General features: G+C 57.1%; 1 protein-coding gene across 2 annotated transcripts in view; it reads left to right on the forward strand.

The window, feature by feature from the left end:
* Positions 1-23,602, forward strand: part of LINGO1 (leucine rich repeat and Ig domain containing 1) — a 188,352-nt gene that overhangs the window by 21,994 nt on the left and 142,756 nt on the right. The gene's annotated exons all lie outside the window — the stretch shown is intronic.

The following is a 23,602-nucleotide window of genomic DNA, read 5'->3' on the forward strand; positions in this document are numbered from 1 at the left end:
CCCGCCCCACAGGAAGCCAAGTCTGGGCAGTTTGATGTGGCAGTGCCACCTTCTGCTGTCCCTTGCGAAGGCAGGGCTCTGAGAGCCAGATCCCCAGCCTGGGATGTTTGGCGTGACATGGTTTCATGGATGCGCCAGCCAACGGGTTCCTGTGTGGTGTGGGAGGGCACCGATGGTGAGCCGGAGGGATCTGTCCTTGGTTCGGTCACATTGTTGGCCAGATATATGCATGACTTCAGAGGGAGAGGGAACGTGTGGATTAAGACTGTCAGGGCCCCAGAAACTGCCAAGAGACACTGGCACGGACCCCAGTGTGTGGAGTTTACCGGAGCTCCCAGCCAGAGTCAGCACACAGATCTGGACGCCTGCAGGGCAGGAGGAGGCTCAGTCCCAGGTGTGGGTGTGCGACAAGTACTGGCAGCCAGGTGACCTTGGCTCTGTGTGAGCAGAGTGGATGGCTTGGACCGTATCATGAGGAGTGGGGTATTCAGAATGTGGGAGGTGACAGGCCCTCCCACTGTGTCCCATGTGAGGCAAGTCCTGAAGAAGTGGTAGGTGGGGAAGGAAGGGGACCTGGGGTACTGCCTGACTTGACTCCTGGCTTGCTTGTGACCTTGGACAAGTGACTTCTACCCTTTATCTGGGCCATTCCGCTGTTCTTTACAGGCTTCTGGGACCCATGAGAAGGCTGCAGAAGGGCTTTGCTAACTAGAAGGAACGCTAGGGGAAGGCTGGGGGCAGCAGGCTGGACTGCAATGTTATACCCATTTTTCAGAGGAAGAAGACCCAGAGGCTCAGCAGAGCAGTGGGCCTCGAACCCCTTCTCCTGAAGGATTAGGTGACAGTGATGGTGTGGGCGAGGCTTAGCCAGTGCTGGCCTCCCCCCCAGGAAGCTGGTGGGGTGTGGCAGGGAGCCGACCGTTGGATTTCCTTCCGGACTCTAGGCCTCGCTTTGAAGTCCAGTTATCTCTATCGAAATCTTCCTGCTAATCAGTCAGTTCTGGGTGGATTGAGCAGCTAATTAGCCCCTCTGGTTTAACCTGTAATTGCTGCTGGGAGATGGGGAGAGGATGTGGTCAGGGTTATTTGCAAGGCCACCAAGGGCGATGGGAGGGCTGTGGGCAGGGGCATCAGGGAGGCAGGGAGGCCGGGCCCTGCCCCCAGCCTCATCAGGGGCCACACGCATCCTCCCTGCTGCCCAGGGGGACAGCCCCAGGCAGCAGGAAGCTCAGCGGGCAGAGACAGACTGGGGAACTAATGTGGGGCGCAAGCGGCTCCCTCAGCGGGGCTGTGGGGCTTGGAGGAGGGGACACCTGGGCTGAGCTGTGAAGGCTAACGGATTCTTTGAAAATGTTCTATTTTTCTCATTATTTAAAAAAAAAAACAAAAAACAGCACGCATTCTCTATAGAAAACATGAGCATTTGAGTGTTTTGCCTGTCAGTCTTTACCAAATATGTATTTATGACATAATTGGGATCAGACTGTACTTACTGTGTTCTAACCTGCCTTTTGTTCTTCATACTATACCAAGATCATTTTCCCATCGTGAAATACTCTTCTGTAATGTGATTTTTAATGGCAGCATAATGTTCCAGCCTGTGTGTGCTGTAGCATGTGTAACAATTCTCCCTTACATATTTTGATTGTTTCCAACTGTGTGTCATTATAAATAATGCCTGCCCCAGCAGGAAGACCTATGCAGGGTTTTGATGGTTTGGGGGAGGGGAGGATGTAGCGGCAGGGACTTTGGAGGGTTTGAGGAGTGCCGTGCCTAGGAGGGCGCAGGGCTGGTCCCGGGGAGTTTCTGAGGGGTGCCGGGGGGCTGAGACCTGACCTAGCAAAGCTCTGGAGGGTTTGCCTCACTGCCTCCTGCCTCCCATGCCCGCCCCACTGCCCACTCCTCTGGTGCTCCTGTGGTTGGAAGGGAGGGGGCAGGATGGCAGGGTGGGGGAAGGACAGGCAAGGCTGAGGGTCCCAGGTGCTGCAGCCCTTGACTTCTCGCTCACTGGTGGGCTCAGGGGCACTTAAATCAAGCCCCTCTGTCTCTGGCGAGCCCCGCTCGGCTCTCCACCTTGGAGGAAGGATGCACACAGAGGCTCTGAACATTTACTGACTCCTGAATCAGAGAAGCCTTCCTTCATCCCCTTGCTGGGAAGTGGAAGGTGGCCCCTGATCCCGAAGAGCCAGGGAGGGAGGCTGGGCGTGTGATGTCACTTTTGGGAGGCTTCTCTGAGCTCCGGGCTCATCCCCAGTACTCCAGACTAGACAGAAGAAAAACCAGATTAAGTAAATTCACTGTATAAGGTTAGGGAGTAATAAGTGCCATGGAGAAAAATAAGGTAGGAAAAGGGAGTGGACGAGCAGGGGAAGCCGTTCTCTGCAGGGTGGTCAGGAAAAGGCATCTCAGGTGAGGTGCCCTTTGGAGACCTGAGGGGAGTGGACAGGCCCTGAGCTGGGAGCAGCCGGTGGGGAAGAGGGACTGAGAAATAGGGCCGTGCAGGGCCTTGAGTTAGGATGGATGGAGGTGATTTGTGGCTCAGAGGCTACCACTCACTGCCTCATGGGGAAAGGGCTGGGGGGGAGGGGCAAGAGTAGAGGCTGGTCGGTGGTTAGGAGGCTCCAGCATCCGTCCAGAGAGAGATGGCAGGCCAGGCCTAGGTGGGGAGGCTTGGCTGCTTGAGGCAGGCTGAGGATGGGCTGCGGGCGAGGGGAGATCAGAGCCTGAGAACAGGGTGGTGCAGGCTTTGACTGAGCTAAGCAACCGGGGTCTGAGCAAGGGCAACGAAGAGTCCTGCTTGGAGGCAGCTCCCACTATGTTCAGACCACGGTCCCCGGTCGCAGCCATACGCCTGGCCCTCTGTGCATCTCTGCACCTGAGAAGCCAGGCTCCACGTGGCTACGAGGCTGTGGGTCTGTGAGGCTGCCGCTGAGGCAGAGGCTGGTGCTGGGTGTGTGAGGGAGGGAGTCGGGGGCTTCTGGTGCGGGGTGTTTTAAAGCTTCTGAGGCTGGACCAGGTCTCGAACCTGGGTGATCCAGCCCGGGGGGTCTCCCTGCCTGTGGGGGTGCCTGTTACTCTAGCCTTGTGACGAGCTCTCTGGAATGACCAGCCCAGAGAGACTGCCGCCAGCTTCCCTCCCAGCTGCTCCTCCCAAATGGCCTCACGGTTGGCACTGTCATTTTGTAACATTCTTCAGGGCTGCTGTGGGCAGGGAGTGGGGTGCGGATACTGGGCCCAACTTCTCACACTGTCCCCGCAAAGGGAGCCTCAGCTGGGGGGCTCTGGAGCAGCCCAGGCCCCTCTGAGCCCTCCTGTTGGTCACTACTACAGGCCTGCCTTCATGCCATGCTCCTCCTCAACAGCCCCCCCCCCCCACAGGGGTTCCTTGCTGTCTGAGGTTGAGCTCCAGACTCCTCCTTCTGGGTATTCAGGGCCTGTTGTGATTTGGCTCAAGGCTGCCCTTCCTATCCTTCTTCTTTCCAACAAGGGACCCTTGTCCTCCATCCCACCCACAGCAGGCTCCATCTCACCTTCCATTACTTCCGTCTTGAAAGCTTTTCTCCCCACCAGCCACATCCCACCCCTTCCAGAATGCCTCCCCCACTCTCCTACCCACTTCGGCCCCTTTGAATGGCTGTTGGTACCTTTTATCTAGGGCGCTACCCTGTCATTTTGCTGTCATAGTCCTCACCTTGTCTTTATCTTTGCCCTGCTCACCCTCTCCTGCCTCAGTCCCCTGCTTGAGTGTTGCCCCTGTCCTCTGCTCCATTATCAAAGCTCTTCCCAAATGGAATCGTGCTCAACCCCTGGAGCTCAACCCCTGGAGCCTGGCTCTGCATCAGGGACCCATCAGGACCTTCTGATCCAGAGTCACCGGGGGAACCCAGGAATCTGGATGGCTAATGAGCCCCACAGTCACTTTTGATGATCAGCCAGGTTGGGCTGTGCTGGCCCAACCCAGACTCACGCTGGGGGAGGGCCAGTGTCCCTGGGAGCATGGCCTCTGACCTTTCCTTGCACTCTGGCCGGGATGGGGACCTCGCTCTCTCCAGGCCAGCCCAGGCCCCAGGGGCAGCTCTGCTATGGACACAGCTCCACCTTGTGCTGACTGAACTGAACGTGCCTCTCTGAAGCCTCTGTGGGTGGGTCTAGGCTCCACATGGGGCGGGGGCTGTGTTTGGCACCTGGAAGCTCTCCTTTCCTACTCACAAGGGTTAGGGGGCGGTGAGGGGGCTTGGCAAAGCGTGGGGAGTTGGGTGATGTCTGTGGCTTGATGGAGGACTTACCTCCGGCCACGTCTGCCTGCCTGGAGCAGCTCCCACTATGTTCAGACCGTGGTCGCAGCCACACTCCTGGCCCTCTGTGCATCTCTGCTGACTTAGCTGACCTGAGGGTGTTTCGAGAGCTCGGCCCATTCCTCGTCTCCTCCTTATCTCAGCCGAGTGGAAAGTGGTTGCTGGGATCCTGTCCGTTCTCACAGGCACTCATCGGGGGCCTACTGTGTGCTGGGGCTGATGGGAACGAGCCAGGGGTAGAGAAGGTGGGGTGTGTGTAGAGGGACACAGCTGCCGCAGGCCTGAGTCAGCATGAAAAGCTGGGTGTGTGGGTGTCGCGGTTTGCTGGGTCTGGTGACAAGGCACCACACGTGGGGGCTTACACAGAAATGTGTTGTCTCCCAGCTGTGGAGGCTGGAAGTCAGGAAGCACGGTGTCGACGGGGCTGTGAGGGAAGGGCCTGTCCGTCAGTGGCTTATAGATGCCCATCTTTCCCGTGTCTGGCCATATCGTCTTCCTTCTGTGTGCGTCTTATCCAAATCTCCCTTTCTTTTACGGGCACAAAGCCATATGAGATTAAGGGCCCACCCTACTCTGCTATGAGCTCACCCTAATTAATTAATTACATCTGCAATGACCCAGTTTCCAGATAAGCTCACATTCTGAGGCCCTGGGGTTTAGAAGTTCAACATCTCCATTTGGGGCGGGGGGGACACATTTCAACTCATAACAGTGCGCGAGTAGCCTGGGATTTCCACGGCAATGACCACAGTGGACCAGGCCGCCTTGGTGGTGGTGAGAATCTCATGCCATGGGGTATGCAAGGGGAGTGTCGAGGCTGCTCCAAGCTGTCGGGGATAGAGAGGGGAGATTCCTATATGAGGACCCGGACCAGGGCTCCTCGGAGGAGGTTTGCTTCAGCTCGGGGTGTTAATGGGCAACCAGGAACACAGTTCCTGGTGTGTGCCCCCAACAGACCAGTCCCTGTACACTCTGGGTGGAAGGCAGATACACACAGTCGGATCTGGGAGGAAGTCCCCCGCCTCTGCATGCCCTGGCTGGGTGGCCAGGGGCAGCTGCTTTCCCCGGGGGGCCTCCGTCTACCTGCCTGTTTTTGTCACCAGCCTCTGGTGAGGCTCGAAGGAGAGAATGAATAGGAAGGTGCTTTGCTTTTGTTCATTTTCATTTGTTCATTTCATTTGTTGACTCTGTAGACGTTTTATTACGTGCGGCTCTTTGCTAGGCCCTGTGCTGTCCCAGGGACACAGAGATGAGAGGGTCACGATCCTGGCCCTTGAGGAGCTCACAGGCCATGGGTGGGGCAGGTGGGTGAAGGTTATGCCCCCTCTGGAGTCAGCCGGCCTGGGATCTAGTTCAAGCTCTGCCTCCTGCTAAAGGTATGAATTCAGGCTGTTTACTTAAGCTTTCTGGGCCTTAGTGTTTTCATCGGCAAATTGAGAATAATAGCACTCACCCTGTGTGGATTAAGTAGTTTGGTGCACATAAGGGCTTAGAGCAGGGTCTGGCACATAGTAAATACTCAGTAAATGTCATTTTAAGTCATCAGCTACAGGACAGCATGATCGAGGGTGGTAGAGGGGCTTATGAGGGGTTATGCAGAGAGCGTTGGGCTCTGGGAACTCAGCAGATGGGGTCCCTGCCCTGTGTGGGTGCCCTGTCATCCAGCTAGCCCTATGCCCTGCGTGGGGGCTGCTGAGAGGGACGTGGGGCAGGTGGACCCAAAGGGAGAGGTTCGAGGCCTTCTGACAGTCATGGGTGGGGGCCTGGGGGTCTGTGCGGGTGGGTGGGGCGGCCGCTGCCACCCCTGCCTCTGCCTCTGGGGTGCTCTGCAGTCGTGGAAAGGGTGCTGAGGTGCTGGGCCTTTGTTAGCCTTTGTGTTTAGTCCACAGGTTTCGGCGAGAGAAGATGGTGGGGAAGCCAAATTAAAATTCCTCTTTGAGAAGTGAACAACTTCCCAATTAAAGGATTCTTATTTGTGAGATGCCTTGGAGGCCTTTTCAATCAAGAGGCTCTTCTGAGTAAGAAAAGGGCTTGAGCTGGGTTTGGAGAGGCGGGGTGGAGCCCGAGCTGCTACTGAGAAGTTGGGGGGGGGGGATGCTGAAGACGCCCCAGCCTTGGGAACAGTGGCTCTGTGGGGTGGGCTGGGGTGAAGCTGTAGCTCCTTTCTGCTCAGCAGTGGGGGTGGGGGTTGCCGTGGGGAGGGCGGAGATGGGGAGCTGTCTCCACTCGAACCCACTCAGCCCTTAAGCCTCTTCTGGCCCCAGGCTGAGCTGTATGCACCAGAGCCCTCCGCCAGGACCCCTCTGTCTTCCTCAGCAGACCCTGTGTTCTTGCCATCAAGCCCGATGGAGCTGGGAGGAGGCTGGGGTGGGCGTCTGGCTGTCTGGAATGGTGGATGTGGCCTGGACCTCGTGCTCAGGGCAGCCAGATGGGGGGCAGCGTCCTCTTGGCTTCTGAGACCGCAGGTTCCCTGCTGCCCCTGCCACGTCTGCTACCCCGAGCCAGGCTCTCCTGGTGACATCCTGGGTGTGGCTCTGTTGCTGTTTGGTGGGTGTGTCCACCTGCCTTTCGGCCTGGCACCTCCACCCAACACTCCCAGCTGGCTTCCTGGGAGCCCAGATCTGCCCTGGTTGGGGCTAAGTATCTGCGGGGTGTCCCAGGAGGGGAGATCCTCAGATCCTGCCGGAGTCAGGCAGCCACGCTTCCCTGAGTGCCTTGGATGTTTGAGGCAGCAACTGCCTGAACCCTACTTACAGATGAGGAAGCAGAGGCTCAGTCAAGTGAGGTGACCCCTCGACATGGAGAGGAGTTCTTGCTAAGGGGCTTGTCGTCCCATGGCCCCCGAGGCCTTCCAGGTCACTGAGCAGAAAGGAGCCGGAGGGGACATTGGCCAAAGCCCTCCCCTCAGTGGGCAGGCCGGGCCTTTACCCGGAGCCTCGGTCGGTCTACCCCCAGGAGTTGAGGAGGCCTGCCGCGGATGGCTCTGCTGTCCAGGCGGTGTGGAGGGTGGCGGGAGCGCTTTCAGCCCACACCTGCCACCCCCTCCCCCAGCATGTCCTCCTTTCTGGGAGCCACTGCAGCGAGGCTGTCTGGGTACACACCCAGCACCGTGAGAGCCAGGCCCCTTGGAAAGGTCAGCCGACCATGCAGGCGCTCCCTGGAGCCCTGGGGCTGGGCCAGTAATTGGGAGAGCACGATGTACTGGTTGGGGACAGGGAGGGGTCGTCCAGCAGCCGGGGAGAGGGTGGGTCACCAGGGAGACCTCAGGCGGGTTGTCCCGGTCAGGTATGCTGACCAGGCTGCCTGTGTGTTCTTGAGCAAGTAACAGGCCTCTCTGGACCTCCGTTTCCTCCTGGGTGGCACTGGAACAGTGGAGCTGAGGTGGTGAGGGTCACCAAAGACTGTGTGTGTGTGAAGTGGAGGGCTGGTGGGCGACATATGTGGAATGTGGATTTGTGGACCGTGTGTTCACATCCCAGCCCTGCTGCTTGGGCAGGTGCTTCACTTCTCTTAACCTCTGCATAATAGGCAGAATGATACCTTTCTCACAGGGGTGTGTACTCCATCTGTAGGAATCATCTGTGCCCTTCCCCCCCGAGTCATTTAATGAGCTCATTCTTCCTGAGGACCCAGTGGGCTTTGCCTGGACTTGGTGGTCACAAAGTGAGTAGGTGACATGGTCCCTGCTTTTAGGTAGTAACGTGTAGTTAGAGTGCCTGAGGAGATAGGCTGTGAGCCCCGGGAAAGGGAGACAGGAGCTGAAGAAGTCAGGGAGGGCTTCCTGGAGGAGGCCAGACCTTAATGTTCAGGAGGATTTGGGAAGCAGGTGGGGCAGGGAGGAGTACAGAGAGGCACACCTGGTTGGGGATAGTGTGAGCAAAGACCAAGCAGGAGGAGCAAGCACAGGGTAGGTTGTGAGCTCCTGAGAGTAGGCAGTGGGAGGGTGGGGAATGAGAGGGCATATAGGTCAAAGCCCAGAGAGGTCCCAGTCCTGGAGCCCTGGTGGGGGTAGGGGAGTTGGGAGTGGGATAGCTGTCTCCTGACATAGGGGGACAGCAAACATGCAGCCTAGATCCCAGCACAGAGCTTGGCATGGGGCTGTGGGGAGGCGTGGGGCTGCAGGGCCTCAGGTAAGAGGTATGGAGGCCTGATGCGAGGCCTGGGAGGGGGCTGGTGGCTGCTGGTGGGAGTTGCAGGATGGGCCTGTGGGGAAGCTCTGACAAAGGGAGATGGGGGTCCGCCGGAGGGCAGTGTGGAGCCAGGGTTAAGGAAGAAGGTGGTTTGGCTTCTCAATGCCAAGAGACTAAGAGCCGGAGAAGTGAAAAGGGTCTCTGGCAGGATGGGAGGGCTGGGAGACTCCCCCTTATTGAGCACCCACTATGTGCCAGGCTGAGTCAGACTTGCTCTGAACTTGGGCTTACACAACAGCCCAGCGCGGGGGCTGACACTTAGCCTCATCCTAGGGCCCTGGAAACTAGGCTCAGAGAAGCTAGTGACTCATCCGCCCCGGTTCACATTTCAAATCTGAACTCCAAACTTTGTGCCTTTTCAGTGGCCCCACGCTGTGGTTTTTAGAGGTGATGACAGACTTTCCTGGGTGAGCTCAGTTAAAGGGACACCCTGGTTTTGTCTCTCTTGGGGAGGCTCAGAGTTGAGGGCATGTCCCAGTGTCACACAGCACTGAGATCTGCAGTCTCTGGCTCCTTGGAGAGGAGATGAGTGTGCTCCTATCCTCCATGGAGTCCGGTGGCCCCTGCTGGGCCCCACCAGGTCTGTGGATAGAGGGAGCCTTCCAGCCACAGGCCCACTCTGGTCTCTCCTGAGGGAGGCTTTAAAATCTCAGCCCCAAATTAAAACCTATGAGTGCTTCAAAACAATGAAAAATTTCCCTAATAAAAGAGGAGGCACACTCAGGCATGTCCTAAATGAATGGAGTGACTTCTGGGATTAATCCAGGATGTATGGGAGGGCGCCCAGCCAGGAAAAGCGTGCGATGGAGATTGTAACAAATTGTTTGCTCGCAAGAGAAATAATTCTTAATGTGCACCGGCTGCAAGCGGAAGGCACCTTGGCCACTGGCAGCCACGATCCCTCATTAGCTAGCCTGGAGCAGGGTCTCTGCTAGGGCAGCCTTGCCTCTAGGCCTCTGGACCTTCAGTGAGGACCTTCCATCCCCATAAGCCAGTTGAGTGGGAGTGAGTGGGCCCCCAATCTGTCCTTAGGGCACCTACCCCAGGGCCTTTGGAGTGCTGTTTTCTCCCCCTGCTCTGCGCCTTGGCCAGGTGGGAGGGGCAGTGCTTGCTAAATAGCAGCTCCTCCTCCTCCTCTAGGTGGTCCTGCTCTTACTCCCGGGCCTCCCGCACCTCCAGGGACTCAGGCTGGCCCGTTCCTCCGCCTCGGCTCACTCTGGGAGTCCCCACACAGACCTGTCTCAGTTTACCTGTCCGCTTGGGCAGGTGCTGGCTCCCCAGCTCCCTTGCCTCAGGCACGGGAAGGAGTGGGGGCAGGGCTGTCCTCCTGGCCCAGCCTGCTCTCTTGCTCTCCCGCTCTCCTCACTTTGTGCTGAACCTGGGGAAGGGACGCTAAGCCAGTTCACGCACTGGAACACCACCTGTAAGGTGCCGGCCTTGGAGAAAGGCCTCCTGGGTTCCGTTTCCCACTCCCAGCCGGGGTGTGGGCCGCACAGAGACCAAAGCGCCCCGGTCTGAGGCAGGCAAGCCTGCACTGGGGCCCTGGCACCCAGGCCACTCCCGCAGTCTTTCCCAGCTTCCTCGCCTGTGAGAGGGGGCTCTTCTTATCCTCACTCTCGTCTCTCATTTCTGAGAGCACGATCTCATTCCCCCACGCTGTCGTCCAGGATGCATACCTGCTCTTGCCGTCCCTGTAACTGCTTTGTCAAGTTGTTTAGAGGAAGGGGCCTGGATCACGGGTGCCGCTCTGCAGAGCTCGCCTCCCCCGGCTCCCTCTTCTCAGCTGAAGAGGCTGGGCACAGGGTGCCCTGGCCTCTTCTGACCAGCCACGCTGGCTTAGAGCTGACTGTCCGTTCACTCCCTCACTCCCTCCCTCCCTCCCTTCCCAAGCGCTGATGGAAGCCCTCCGAAATGCTAGGTGATGCTCTAGTCCTGGGGAAGCAGCACCCAGAAGGGCACACATACTGTGGCTGTGCTCGGGTGGCTTCTGTTCCTGTGGGAGTGTGAGCCAGGCCACAAATAATGTGAGATTGGGAGGGGAGCAGCCAGGGCCATGAGGTGGGGAGTGGCTGGTGTCGGCTGCGTGGCTTTAGAGCGGGAGGCATCCAGGCAGGCCTCTCTGGAGAGGTGACACTGAAGCCGAGCCCTCACGTCTGAGAAGAAATGGTGTTTCCCGCGGGCTGAACAGCTAGGCAAGGGCCGGGTGGTGGGAAGGAGCCGGGTGTGTTTAAAAACCAGGAGGAAGACAGCATGGCTGGCGGTAGGGGAATGAGGGAGGGAGGGAGGAGTGGGGGTGGGAAACGGTGAGGGGGAGCTCAGGCCCCACGGAGGAGCAGGTTTTATTCAGAGTGCAGTGGGGAGCTCCGGAGAGCACTAAGCAGGAGAGTGACAGGATCTGATTTGTGCTTTCCAAATCTGGCCACCGTGGGGAGAGAATGGATTAGAGTCGGTGGCAGGGAAAGCAGGGAGCCTGGTGGGGAGGCTGGTGCCGGGTCTGGAGGAGAGCCGTGGGTCATGGTGGGGGGGGTGGTGGTGGCTGGTGGACGGTGAGAAATGGATGGGAGGGGGAGATGTGGAGTTGGCCCTGGGGTGGGAAGGCTGAGAGACAGGGTCGGGGGCAGTCTGTTTGGCCTGAGCGACAGGCTTGGTGGTGGCACCATTTTCGGAGATGGGAATCTGGGCCAGGCGGGAGCGTGATGCCTTATCCGTATTTGGACTAATTCCGTGTAAGGTGCCAAGCAGCCCTCCAGTGGAGCATCACTCCCTCGGCCAGTATTGGAACCTTATGCATGTCTGTAGATGCTCTCAAAACAGCTTCTCACGTCTCGTCACACTTCTCCCAAGGTCAAAGGCTTTGCTCTAATACGTCGTGTCATCTCATTGCCAAGTCCATTTTTCAGATGAGGAAATTGAGAGGCTCGCCTCAGCCCACCCAGGGCCTTCCTGTAGACATGATACTTGATAGAAGGGTGGCAGGAAACCTCGGGGAGCCCAACACCATCTCCTGCTGATGCCTGGTGTGTGTGCATACACGCACGTGCACGCCCACGAGCATGCGCGTGTGTCGGGCCCATTAACAAACAGAGAAATAAATTAACAAGTATTCAACCCACCAAATGTTCCTTCTGTTCTGTATAATAGAGCATGGGAACATAATTTTCCCCTGGAGCAAATTGCTACAGCTGAACCTGCTCCTCATTTTCCTCCAAAAACTGCTTAAAATTCTGGAATGCTTGTTGATTTCGGGTCCTTTCCTTTTCTGCCTCCTGTCCCCAACCCCCAGGCTGTTTCCCTCCGCCTTCCCTGTGCAGGGCTCAGAGGAGCCCGACTGCCACGGAGGAAGAGGCCCCACCCTGCTGACAGGAGGAACCCGGAGGGCGGGGGAGGGGAAGCAGCTCAGGCCAGGGGCACAGAGGGGGAGGGACTTTGGGTGTGCTGAACGTGAATGAAATGCCCAGGGCTGGCAGAAGGACCAGTAGCTTCCTCCTGAGCCCTGCCACAGGCATGCTGTACCACTTTGGGCACACCATTGCGCTTTCTGGGCTTTAGTTTCTCCCTGGAAAGTGGGTCTGAACACGCCTGCCATCCCTAGAGAACACACTTGTGGTGTAGAGTATGCTGTGTAAATGTGAACCACCTCCTTCTGAGGACGCCACCCGTGTGCAGGGAATGGCATGCCCCCTCACCCTATTCCCAGGCCCTTCAGCGGCGCCTTTAGATTCAGGGACTCTTGCCCTGCTTCTGCAATTCTCCAGGATACTTCTCATTTTCTTAAAGCAAATTAATTTTAATCCACTTTAATTAAACGTGTCTTATGAAAATGTATATTTATTTATAGACCTTCTCTCTTTCTGCATATCCTAATCATTTCTGTCACTCAGAGCCCAGCACCAGTCTCCATTTGCAGGTAGCCCCCTTAGGGGTGAGAGCGTGGGGTTGGGGGAGACCCCTGCATGCTGACTCCTGGCTGGCTTGGGCCAGGCTGAGTTACCTTTCACGGGGACAGAAAGGGAAGCTGGGATCTTGGGCTCAGAAGCCGTAAAATTCCAACCTCCTACCCCTGTCTCTGAGAGTTGGGCTATGTGGAAGATGCAAAGTTCCATCAGTCCCACACCTCTCCCTGTGTTCCCCTGCAGAGGAATTAAACTCCAGAGGAATTGCGGAGGCTTTTCAGGTCTGGTGAAGGATAAGTCTTGGCTGGGGTCCAGTGTGTGGCCACAGTTCCAGCTGGCCAGAATCTGGCCTGTCTCTGAGCCATAGGACAGCCCCAAATCTTGTCTCCTCCAGGAAGTTCCCCTTGACTTCACCACTGTCTTAGCCTGCTTGGCTGCTACAACAAAGTACCATAGACTGGGTGGCTTAAACAACAGATGGTAATTTTCTTGCAGCTCTGGAGGCTGGAGGTCTGAGATGAGGGCGCCAGCATGGTTAGGTTCTAGTGAGCCCTCTTATTGGCTTGCAGGTGGCTGCCTTCTTGTGTGTCCACATGACAGGGAAAGACAGGGATGAAGAGATATTTCTGCTGTCTCGTCTTTATAATGATGCTAATCCTATCACATTAGGACTTGACGCTTCTGACCTCATTTAACTTTGATTATTTCCTTACTCCAAATATAGTCCTATTGGGGGGTAAGCCATTCAGCATATAAATTTTGGGGGACACAATTCAGTCCATAGGGGGCCTTCCCCGCTCTCTTGGCCCCCGGCTACAGTGAAGCGGCACGGTCTGCCATTTGTTGCAAATCATTGGCTTTGATGTCCCCCAAGGTCTCCTCCCTTGGAGCGCAGTCCTGGGCATGCCGGGGGACTCCATAATGACACAATGGCTTGAGCTGCTTCCTGGCTGGGGCCACAGTTTGGGGGGAATTTCCAACTCCTTCCCCTGGCACATGGCAGGTGTGTACTGAACCCCAGCCTCTTCCCATGTCTAGGTTGCCTGTTGGTCGTCTGAGGTAGGGGAGTCTCCAGACATCCTCACCTGCCACATCCTTGGCTTCAGTGGCCTACCATTGCTCACAGGGAAAAGTTCAACCCCTCTGGCCTGCTCTCCTAGGCCCTTTGACCCTGGCCCCTGCTCCACCCTTGTGGACCCTCCTTTCCTGTCCTCTCACTTGTCCCCAAACAAGTCTTATTATTTTGTTTCCTGTCTCTGTACCTGCTGTTTTCTGGCCAGGTATAAACTCTCTCTTCATTCAGTCAGTAAACTCCTACTTATCCTGCAGAGCCCTCCCAAGCACAGCCCTTCCCCAATCCCCTGGGCTGAGTTGGTCCCTCCCTACTCTGAACTCCCATGACACTCTGGGCTTCCCTGCCACTGTGCTTAACACCCTGGATGGGCCTTGTCAGGGTCTGCGTCTGGTTCACCGCAGGGTCCCAGTGCCTCCTCAGTGCCTGATCCATCATTATCTGGGGAGTGAATGAAGGGATGAATATTTGAGTACCTACTAGTCATGGGAGACTAGACCTGGGAAGCTTGTACACTCAACAAGGTGCACAAGCAATGTATGTATTGTGTTGGTGATAAAGTCAAGTGGAAGACCATCAGGGAAGAGGGGAAAGAAATGTGAGGGATGAGGGTGCTCCACTGAAAAGGGGACTTTTAGGTGGAGACCTGGAGGAGGCAAGGGAGCCACGTGGCTACCTGGGGAGAGCATTCAAGGCTGAGGGAACAAGGACCCCCAAGTGGGAGACTGCCTGGCCTGTGTGCAGAGCAGGGAGGAGGCTGTGGTGGCAGGAGAAGGGGGAAGGGGAGAGGGGGGTGGGAATTGATATTGGAAAGCAAATGGGGTCAGGACTTGCAGAACCTTTATAAGGACTCTGGTGTTACCTCTGAGTGACATGGGAGTCACTGCGGGGTTTTGACGGAGTGACATCTGTGACTTGGGTTTTCATGGTCCCTCTGGCCGGTGTGTTGAGGCCACTGTGGGAGGCACGTACCCAAGGAGGAGGCTGTGGTAGTAATCGGGAGGGAGGGCTGGGGGCTGGCAGCATGGTGGGGGCTGTGGGGGTGGCAAGAGGTGCTTAGATTCTGGATAGATTTTGAAGGTAAACCTAACAAGACTTGCTGGTGGTGGGTCAGCTCTGGGGGTGAGAGAAAGAGGGAGCTAGGTGCTGACCCCATGGTTTTGGGGCTGGGTAGCTGGGGATTCCACCACCTGAAATCCTGAAATGGGAAGCCAGCAGGGGGGGCTTGGTGTAAAATGAGGCACTCAGCTGTGATCATGGCAGGGCGAGGCACCTCTAAGTTGTCCAGGAGGGGTGTCAAGTAGGTAGCTGGTGACTGTGGTAGGCTAAATTATGCCTCCCAAACATGTCCGTGCCCTAATCCCCCAAACCTGTGCAAGTTACCTCATATGGAAAAAGTCTCTGCAGCTGTGATAAAGTTAAGGATCTTGAGATGGGAAGATAATCCTGGATGGTCCACAATCACTCGTGTACTTAGAAGGGGAGGCAGAAGGAGACTGACTACAGAGAAGGCCATGGGACCACCGAGGCCGAGATTGGCGTGATGCTGCCACAAGCCAAGGAGTCCTGATAGTCACTGGATACTGGAAGAAGCAAGGATCGGATTCTCCTCCAGTGCCTCCGGAGGGGGCCAGCCCTACTGACACGGTGATTTGGGCCCATCAAAACCAGTTTCGGAGTGGCGGCCTTCAGAACTGTGGGAGGATAAGTCCCTGTGTTGTAAGTCACCTGGCCTGTGGTGATTGTTACAGCAGCCCTAGGAAGCTGGTGCGGTTGTAAGTGGCCTGGGGAGAGTGGAAAAGGAGTGCCTCCCGTGTCCTGGCCCAAGGAGAGAGGGGTGCATGCCCGCCTGCAGGCTGTGGGGTCAGAATGCCCACACGAGCGGGATCCAACTTGCGCGAGGGCAGCGATGTTGGTGGTCCCAATGCTTCTGCGGACGGCCTGCCCGCCCTGCACTGGTGCTTACTGAATCCTGGGGGCCTGCGGTGGGGGGGGGGGGGGAGGCGGGGGGGGAACGCTTGCAGTATGTCCAGACCTGGGCTTCTCGCCTCTAATGTTATCTCAGTGTGGGGGGAATGTATATGCAGGGCGGGCTCTGAGGAAGGGCCCGAGTCTCCCCAGGGTGGTGGGCATGCCTCACCTGGCCAGGCTAAAAGGCTGCTCGGAGCAGAGCCCTTATGAGCTGGGCTCTGAGGCCAGCCTGCCCGACTTTGAATCCTGGCTCCCCCACCTGCAAGCTGGGTGGCCTTGGCTGTGCCTCAGTGTCCCGTCTGGAAATCGGGTGTATTAGTGGTGCTGGCCTCTGGCCCACTGTGAGGCTTACATTGGTACACAGAAACACGTAAAAACGCTCAGAACACCCTCAGGCCTTGGGGAAGCCAGGACTGTGGCAAGGAGCATTATAGTCTGTGGTTTTGGGTTCGAATCCCTGCTCCCACACAGACCACCTGTGTGACCTTAGGAGCTCTGTTTTTTTTTCTTCACACTAGCTGCCTGCAGGGCTGTTGGGAGAAGGGCTTGGTGGCTGATACAGAAGGGGCCTGTAATGTTGGGGCCCCCAAGCTGGGGGCTCAGCCAGGGTCAGCTCCCTACCCTCTTTCCCATCAAAGCCTGGGGCAGGTGCTGCCCATCCCCCAGCCCGCCTCTACTGGGAGCAGATTCTCTCTTAGGGCTAGTTGGGCAGCAGGGGGTGGTGCATGGCCGGGGATTCTACAGTGGCCCTGGGTGTGGCGGGGGTGGGGTGGGGTGGGGAGGCGGGGCAGCCACAGTGAAGCCTTCATGGATGCATTAACTTGCTGCGGCTGCATGTGCAGTTCAGTGGTCTCAGTGGCAGCAATGCATTCAGGCCCCGTTAGAATCTGCAGGGAAGACATGTGGTGATATTTACAGCCCAAATCTCTGTCCTCATAAAGGGAGGCGGTGGGAGGGGTTGGGAGGGGGAGGGAGGGGCCAGACTTTCTGATAATGTCATAAACGGAGTCTGTCTCCCTGGAAACGGTGGTGGCGGTGGCGGCCACAGGCTGACAGATGTGCACGCGGTAATATGGGCCCATGGTGGCGGTGGTGGGGACATTGGGAGGGATGGATGGGCTGTAACTCACCAGGCCTGGGGCTCGGGGACAGTCGGCTACAATGAAGGCATGGTGGAGATACTGAGGGAGGGATGGGGGCTTGGAACCGGGTATCTGGGGGGGGGACAGTGGGGTGCCTGCTGCTGGCCAAGGTCTGGGGGAGATCCTCCAGCTGCTGGCCTCTGGCCCGAGGCCAACCTCAGAGAGAAGCTAAGCTGTCAGGGAGACATTATCAGAGTTACAGGCCTTCCCTAACTCTTTCGTGATGGGCACGTGGGACCCACCTGCAAAATGTTCTAGGCCTAGAGAGGCATATACATCAGTTGGAGTGCTGGAGAGCCTTGATCCAGGCTGGGGGAGGCTGTATCACAAGGAGCAGTGAATCCAGTGTGAAGGAGTTGATGACTAGGAAGGCTCAGACATACCTGGAATGTGCCACTCTGCACGGCTGAGTGTGATCAGGCCACACGGCCAGAGCCTCTGGGGCCAGGGCTTTACCCAAGTTATCTCATTTCAGAGAGCAGGAGGAGCTAGCCTTCAGCTACCCAGCCAGTCAGTGGTCCAGCCTGGAGCCCACCTGGGCCCACAGGGACACTTACAGGAAGGGGAAGACAAGGAGGGACTGGGACCTGTGAGATGAAAATGGTAGGCTCGGGGGCAGCACTTGCTGTCCAGAAATCTCGAGGGGCCAGAACCCTGCCCCCAAAGCCTGGCCTGCAATGGGGACCAGCTTCCCCAGAGCAGGGCCCAGTCCAGGGAGGGGGATTCAGATTAGAGTTACAGATAGACAACCTGCTTTGGGTGGTGGTTAGCTTGCTGTCATCAGAAGTATGCAAGCAGGAGCTTAATGGGCAGGGCCAAGGAGATTGGGGAGGAAATTCCTGGGGAGGAAATGGAGAGAGGGGCAGATTTGGGCCCGAGGCCCTGCCACCCTTAGTTCTAGGCGATAAGCAGGCCCATGACCTGAGCATTGGGCCTGTGGCTCTGCTCCACCCACGGTATGCATCGCGCCTGAGCCCCAGGTCCAGGGAGGGGATTCCAGTTAGAGTTGCAGATGGACAGGTGGCTTATGGTCTGTGTTCCAGTGCCAGTGTGGCCCTGACTTGCTGTGTGACTTTAGCTGGAGCCCTTGGCCTCTCTGGGGCAGGAACAGGGAGCACTGGGCTCTGGGCTGGGAGCTGCTGTGGGGGAACCTTAGGGCCTGACACTGGGCACTGACTGCGGACCCTCTTGGCCACTTCACTGTATAGACCGTTGGAGCTGAGTGAAGGGTGAGGCCAGAACTCCAGGAGCGCGGATGGATGATCTCTGCGAGCGGGGTCAGGGCTCAGCCTGGGGTCAGCAAGCTTCTTTTCATGGGCTGCCTCCAAGGAACAGTCTGCTCCCTGACCTACTGGCCTGCTGCTCTCATTACTGACACGACTGGCCTGAGCTGGGGGGGCCTGTGGGCCATGTGTGTGGTGGGCACTCATGCGCCGCTCGGGGGCAGGCACTGGGATTGTGTTTGTGTGTGTTGTGTGTGTGCGTGTGTATGCACCGAGTGTTGGGGGCTGGAGCCACGTGACCTCTGGCATCCAGGCGTGTGTGAGTGGAATCTAAACTGGAAGGGGCTTAGCATACAGTGTTATATTAGTGTCAGCTGTTCAATATAGCGATTCAACCCTTCTGTACATTCCTCCGTGCTCATCATGATAAACGTACTCTTAATCCCCTTCACCTTTTTCACCCATCTCCCTACTCACTCCCCTCTGGCAATTAAAATAAAAAACTCAAAAACAAAAGCCTGGAAGGTGCTTGAGGGGCAGTGGGCCCTGAGTGAGGTGGGCAGGGGGCTGGAGGGCTTGGCTGGGGCCCAAGGAGGCAGTGGGCAGGGGAGAAGGCCTGTCAGGCATGGCGAGGGCAGCCAGCACCAGCCCCGTGCTTCATGGAGTGAGGGCCCACGCTCTCCTGCTCACTTGAGGAGCCAAGAGAACTTCCTGGGAAATCAAGGTACCCTCCCTGCACACTTTCACCACCCCGGACTGTTCCACCATGGCCTCTAGCCCCCCTTGCCTGTTCTCCCCAGAGAAGGCCCAGACCAGCCTGCAGCCCTCCAGAGGGTCTGGCTGGGCAGGGATCAGAGTGTGAGCCTCCTGCCTTGGGAGCCGCTGAGGAGGGCAGCAGGCTGGGGTGGGCTCCCCATTTGGGGTCATGTACCTGCTGCTCGGTGGTCAGAGCTCAGGAAGGGTTATGGGCCCACCCAGAACTCATGACTTGGTGACACCTTTGGAGGGAGCCATGGGCTTATGGGAATGAGGAGGATATTGCTTATGAGGGCTGGAGGGAGCCTGAATGGTGCTCTCAAGATTTAAGGGGGAGGGGCAGGTGGCGCGGGGTGGGGCTTGGCCCCTGAGTACACCAGATGGGGGGCTGGAGGTGGGATTCTAAGCACAGAGAGAGTAGCTGCTCCTTGGGCAGGTTCTTAGGGTGAAGACATTGAGGAGCTCTGCTCTGGGTAGGGCCTCAGGAGGGAGACTGGCTGGCCCCAAGTGAGGTTCCAGGGCTGTGAAGAGGTCAAGAGCCCTATTCTTAAACTTCTCATTCTCTTGGGCTGTGTGACTCCTAGCGAGTACCTTTGTCCCTGTGTATCACTGTATAATGATAGTTCCCGTCTCATAGGGCCCCTTGTATTGGAAGGTGCTGAGAGCTGGGGAATCACTATTCCTTCCTGTGTGGGGCTGGAGTCAGGGGTTGGGGTGCCTGGGCTTCCAGGGTGGGTGGGTGGGAGTGGGGCTCAATCTGGCTACCTTTGTGCAGATTTCACCCCTTAGCTACCACTAACTTGGCTGAGACTTGCCTCCTTATCTGTTAAGAACCTTGGGAGGGACGGCCTCGTGGGGCTCTGGTGCCAAGATGGAATGAGTTCATTGGGTCAAGCCCTGCACACAGTAGGTGCTCATTAAATATTGGTCATCATTGTTATAATATCAGAATTGAAAGTACTTGGAGCTCCAGGCAACCCCCTGCCCCCGCCAGCCTGCTTCATCTGTGCTCTCTTCTGTCTGTGCCAAAGCCTCCCAGGAACAGAGTATCCACAGCTCCGTGGGGCTCAGGAGTCACGTAGGCTGGCCTCCATAGCTCAGATGTGGAGACCGAGGCCTCAAGGGAGAGGGCCATCATGGGGACCTGGGCCCTGTGAGCAAATGCCCAAGAACCAGGTGAGGCTGAGTTGTAGAAGGCTGGGGAATGGTAGGAGGGGAGGGAGAGACCGAAGCCCGCTCCTGGGGCCCCCCAACTCCCATGGCCAAGCTGGTTCCTGCTAATTAGCGCCTTAACAAACCATGCTAAGGCACTCTCCCCAAGCCTGCTCCCAGACAGATAATTACAATGATTTTTTGGCTTCTGGGAGGGCAGCTGGAGGTGGTGGGGGAGAGGGCTTTTCTGGCTTTTTTTACTGCCCACAGGGATTTTCAAACCTACCCACTCTCACCTCATTTGGAGCAGGAAAAAAAGTGTTAATGGACCTTTTTCTGCAGCTGAGAGGGACAATTTATGATAGGGGTGACAAACTTCATTTTAATGAGAGGCAAATTCCACTTTACTTTAAACTACAGATTCCCCCTCCCCCCGTCCCCTGCCCCACGTCTGTGGATTTGGGGCATCGAAAGCAGAAGCCGAGGGGCGCCTGGGTGGCTCAGTCATTAAGCGTCTGCCTTCGGCTCAGGTCCTGATCCCAGGGTCCTGGGATCGAGCCCTGCATCGGGCTCCCTGCTCAGCGGGAAGCCTGCTTTTCCCTCTCCCACTCCCCCTGCTTGTGTTCCCTCTCTCGTTGTGTCTCTCTCTGTCAAATAAATAAATACAATCTTAAAAAAAAAAAAGAAAGCGGAAGCTGAGGTGTAAGGCTGGGAGGACTGGGGTGGGGGTTGGGGGGGCAGGCCGACTGCACAGGGTGGCCTGGGCAGAGGTCCCCTCCTGGGCCTCATGTTTTGCCTGCTCACACAGGTTCCCCCTCCTTTTAGGGTAGTGCTTATGTCCTCCATTTATGGAAGAGGAGACCTAGGTCTAGGGAAGTTCAAAGACTTGCCCCACACCGCTTCAGAATTTTAGGGGTTGGTGTGTGATATTTGAATCTGGGCTGACACCAAGCTCTGTCCTCTTAGTTGTCTGTCTTCCTGCCTGACCCAGGGTGTGTGGGAGTCCAGCCAGGTCACTCCCGGCGGGGGGACAGGGAGCACAATTTAAAGAAGGTTGGCAGTCTCCTGGCCCCAAAGCATCTGTGGTCACACTGACCCCGAGGAGGAGGGCCTCAAGGTTCCTCTTTCCAGATGGAGGATGCTGCTTGAAAGGCATTTGGAGGTGGGGTTCACAGTAGAGGCGGGCACCCCATCTCTCTGTGCCTCTGAATCGGAGGGTGGCCACTCTGAGGATTGTAACACCAGACCTGAAAGCCCGGCTGGAGGGCCATGACCCCGTGCACTGAACAGAGAGAGAAACTCAAGGTCAAAGAGGCAGGTGGCCTGCCCAGTCCCCCACAGCGTCTCAGGGCCAGAGCTGGGATGAGAGCAGGTGCCTTGTACCCAGGATGTGGAGTGAAGTCTGGATTCTTCCTTCCTGAGTTACTGCATCTGTGGAATGGGCCCAGTCACACCCTGTTCACAAGTAGGCCATGGGCTGGCAGTAGCTCCTGGGGTCAGTCCAGTCCCCTGTACCTCTTGGGCCCCACCCCAGGCTCTTGGCCCAGCTTTCCGGGCCCAGAGGTCAAGCCTCACTTGCTCCTCCTCGGGGGTCTCGGTAAGCAACTAGGAGCTCTTGTCTGTAGAGCTTAGAGAGAGTCTTAGAAGGCAGGGCTGGGGTGGGGGCTTTTTTCCTACCCTGTGAGAACTCTCTGTGGAGAATCCTAGGACTTCGAAATAATGGCTCTCAGACCCTGGGTTTTCTGGGTCAAAGGAATCTGTTGCGGACCCCTGCCCCTCACTCCCCTCCCCTACCTGGGACACTGTGAAGCATGAGGACATGCGGGCTGTGAGCTCAGCGCACAGCAGCCCCAGTCGGGGCATCAGACTGAGACCTTGGCTGGCCTGTCATCCCTGGGGCCTTGGGCAGATTTCTGTTCCCTAGGAGAAAAGTGGGTTAAAACCCGCCTCCTGCTGGGGTGCTGGAGGTTGTAAATAAGATGCTGTGTGATGTTGGTAGCTGATATGAAATTTCCAGAGGCGTGAGATTTTAGCATCACAGACCTTTGGAGGTCCAGGGTCCTCAAACATCAAGGAGTTTGGAAGGAACCCTCTGAGCCCCTGGCTCAGCCCCAACTCTAGAAGGGGGCTTGCTCCTCCCCTCAGGGCTGTGGTGCTCTCAGTGCACCTCTGTGTGTCCTCATCCTCTCTCTGACCTATCTCACCCACCCAGGTCCCATGGCAAAGAGGTGTTATGTTGGGGGAGGTGGGTAGGATTCAGCTTTCTGGGTGACTTGAGCACAGGGAAGGGCTGTGGTCCTCACTTCCGGGGCCTGAGGATGGGGGCCAGTCCACTCCTTTGGGGCCCATCCTTCTGACTGGTCTGGGCAGGGATGGAAGGTGGTGGGTGTCTAGGTGCTCCCTCTGGGCCAGGCCAGGAGTGCCGGCCTCCTGGGTTCCTGACTCTGAATGGCTAAGCCCTGGTCAGTCCAAGTTGAGGGCCTGCCTGCCGAGTGGAGGAGGATGAGTTCTTCCCGGGGAAGGGCCCCTGAGTGTGGAGTCAGGCTTAGGTCTGAATCTCTCTTTCCTAGTGTATTATCCGACAGAGTCCCTTAGTCCCCCAGAGCCTCAGTTTCCCCATCTGTAAGTGCAGCAATGATTGGGTCCTCTGGGCAGTCATGATGACTCATCCAATATCCAGCATTTAGTAGGTTCTCTCCCTAGGAGGAAGGCATTGGTTTCGGGGCCTACCTCTCTGGGGGTGAGCCTGGGAAGAGGTGCCATGAAGTCCTCCACTCCAGCTGAGAGCACCAAGGGTTATATTTGCTTCCTGGGACTCAGGCTTCAAAACATATGTCCCTCCCCCCCCCCACCCTCTCCCACCCTGAATCCTGAGGACCTGCATCTCAGACAGCCCCTGAGAACCAAGCTCTCTAGGCTGGTGTATTGGAGCCCAGATCCCAGCCCCACCTCTTCCCACAGTGTGACTATGGGCAATTCCCCAAACCTCTCTAGGCCTCAGTTTTTCCATCTGGAAAATGGGGCTGATCAGGGTCTCAGAATTAAGTGCATGTGTGTTGCACATCTAGCACAGAGCAAGCATGTAAGGAAAGGCAGGTCTTACATGGGGTGCTGTGAGGCATGTAGCAGATCCCGGCTGATGGTGGCTATTTCAGACCCTCCCTGGCCCCTCCTCCCTGTACTGTCTCTGATCCTGGTGTGGGGTGGGGTGGCGGGGCACAAGGCGAGTGAGCGGATGACCGCTGTCCAGCACTGTCAGATATGGGTGCTGTCCATCAGCTGGGGTGCTGAGGAACTGGCGCTCTTCCCTTACCTGTCACCATAGCAATCCTCCTGCCTCCATCCTTGTCCCTAGTTGGTTTTGACATTGCTTAGCCCAGTATTGGGGTATGGCCGGGTGGGGGGAGGAATGTACCCTCCTCTCCCCCTTGCTGACCCTGGCCATTCTGTTGGCCAATAGATCTCCCAGAGTACCCACTATATGATGGGGGAGGAAAGAGAAAGGCCCAAGTCGGGGCCCCTGGGTGGCTCAGTCAGTTAAGTGTCTGACTTTGGCTCAGGTCATGATCCCAGGGTTCTGGGATCGAGCTCAACGTCGGGCTCCCTGCTCAGTGGGGAGCCTGCTTCTCCCTCTCCTCCCTGCTTATGCTCTCTCTCGCTATCTCTGTCTCTCAAATTAAAAGAAAAGAAAAGAAAAAGAAAAAGGCCAAGTCATGGGGGAGACTGTGAGAGGACATGGAAGGCTGGTTGAAAGAGTGACCTCAGGAGGACTTGGAGTAGGTTAACGGGGCCAGAAAAGTGAGGACCCTATAGGCAGGTGGCTCAGCAAGAGCAAAGGCCTGGAGGTGAGAACAGGCCAGGTAGGGTTTCCTTCCTCTCTGTGAGCTCTTGGCAGATTTCCACTCATC

This window comes from Mirounga leonina, unplaced genomic scaffold (assembly GCF_011800145.1).
Source record: "Mirounga leonina isolate KUSES-001 unplaced genomic scaffold, KU_Mleo_1.0 Mir_91, whole genome shotgun sequence".
NCBI classification, from domain to species: Eukaryota; Metazoa; Chordata; class Mammalia; order Carnivora; family Phocidae; genus Mirounga; species Mirounga leonina.